Raw genomic sequence first — 2,206 nt, forward strand, 5'->3', positions numbered from 1 at the left:
CAATTGGATTAAATATTTAAATGTTACAAAATTGAAACTCTTAGTAGAAAATATTGGGGGATTTAAATTTTTTAAAATTCATTTTAGAGAGGAAAGGACAAAGAGAGAGACATTATTTGTTCCACCATCTATGCATTCATCGGTTGATTCTTGTATGTGCTCTGACCAGGATCGAACCCAAAACCTTGCTGTATTAGGACAACACTAACCAAAGGAGCTACCCAGGTAGGGCTGGTGGGTTTTATAAACTTGATATAGAGAAAAGTATCTTAAGCAAAATATAAAAGACATTTAATATAGAAGAAAAGATTAATAACTTTGACTATTAGTGTTTCCTTTACATTTAAAAAGACACTAAAGGCCTGACCTGTGGTGGTGCAGTGGATAAAGCATCGACCTGGAAATGCTGAGGTCGCCGGTTCGAAACCCTGGGCTTGCCTGGTCAAGGCACATATGGGAGTTGATGCTTCCAGCTCCTCCCCACCTTCTCTCTCTGTCTCTCTCTCCTCTCTCTCTCTCTCTGTCTCTCTGTCTCTCTCTCTCTCTCAAATGAATTAAAAAATAAATAAAAATAAAAAGACACTAAAGTGAATAGATCACTAGCAAACTGGGGGAAGATATTTACAACAGACAGAAGTAGCAAAGATTTGTATCAAGAATAAATTAAGGACACCTACAAATCAACTTGAAAACACACACATCAACACACACACACAAATAACAATACAAACACAGGCAAAAGGCATAAACAAGAATTTCACAGGAGCAACAGAAATGATCAATAAATATTTGAAGAGGTGTTCAACATTATAAGTGATCAATACAAAATTTTGGAGAGCAATTAACCCATAGGATCTATTTTTTATTGCTGATGAGAGTGTAAATTTGCACCACTACTTTGGAATATGATTTCCAAGTATTGTTAATTATTTCCTATACTCAAACACTCACATATCCATGATTCTATAAGCCTACTATTATGTGTACAATAAGAAAAACTTTTGGACATACATGAGAATGTCGATACAAGACTGTTCAAACCAACACTAGTCATGACAGCAAAAACCTGGAAAATATTCCAAATATCCACCATTGGGAGAGTGGATAAATAAACTGTAGCATAAACAAAATAAAATTATACAATATTAAAAATTAGTGAAATAATCTATAGATACAGAAATATTAGTGATTACTTGAGGTAGAGGGGGGTTGGGAATGAGGAGTGAAGCTAATGGATTTGGGTGTTTTTGGAATGATGAAAATGTTCTAAAATTAGATTATAGTGATGTCTGCATAGCTCTGAAGTTACTAAGAACCACTCATGCCCCCCCCCCCGCCTTTTTTTTTTTTTTGACAGAGACAGAGAGTAACAGAGAGGAACAGATAGGGGCAGACAGGCAGGAAGGGAGAAAGATGAGAAGCATCAATTCTTCATTGTGCACCTTAGTTGTTCACTGATTGCTTTCTCATATGTGCCTTGACTGGGGTGCTAGAGCTGAGCGAGTGACCGCTTGCTCAACCAATGGCCTTGGGCTCAAGCTAGTGACCATGGGGTCAGGTCTATGACCCCACGCTCAAGCCAGCAAACCTGTGCTCAACCCAGATGAACCCGCACTCAAGCTAGCGACTTCAGGGTTTCGAACCTGGTCCTCTGCTTCCCAGTCTGACGCTCTATCCACCGTGCCACTGCTTGGTCAGGCTGAACCTCTTGAATAGGTGAATTTTTCTGGTATGTGAGTTATATCCCAATAAATCTGCTTTTAAAAGTACAAACTCCATACTTACCTGGCAGAGGAGATACCATGATCATGAGGGTGGTTTTCCCAGGATAAGGCTTATCCATTGCACTGCACTTGGATGTGCTGACCTCTTTGATTTCCCCATAAGTGGAAAACTAGACTATATACCGTAATTCTGGTATGCGGAAAAATAAGTTAAAGTACAAACTGCAGGAATACCTAACAGTTGTGATAAATTTCATCAATAGTAAATATATAGAAAAGTTAAGTCCCAAAATGTTACATATAACAAGGTACATTTTAAACTATATTTTGACATAATTTTAGACTTAGAGAAAAGTTTCAAGAATATCACAATTGTCTTACACCTTTTACCTAGATTTCCCAGATATTAACATTAATTATTTTTTTCTCTCTTTGTATCTTCTCTCACAAACACATACACACACAATTTTTGTATAGATATA

The 2,206-nt window shown here is 37.2% G+C and overlaps 1 pseudogene; it reads left to right on the forward strand.

Annotated features, from left to right (window-relative positions):
- The first annotated feature begins 1,777 nt into the window (after nucleotides 1–1,777).
- On the forward strand, nucleotides 1,778–1,908 carry LOC136336779 (U1 spliceosomal RNA; annotated as a pseudogene).
- The last annotated feature ends 298 nt before the right edge of the window (nucleotides 1,909–2,206 follow it).

Source organism: Saccopteryx bilineata, chromosome 4, assembly GCF_036850765.1.
Source record: "Saccopteryx bilineata isolate mSacBil1 chromosome 4, mSacBil1_pri_phased_curated, whole genome shotgun sequence".
NCBI lineage: Eukaryota > Metazoa > Chordata > Mammalia > Chiroptera > Emballonuridae > Saccopteryx > Saccopteryx bilineata.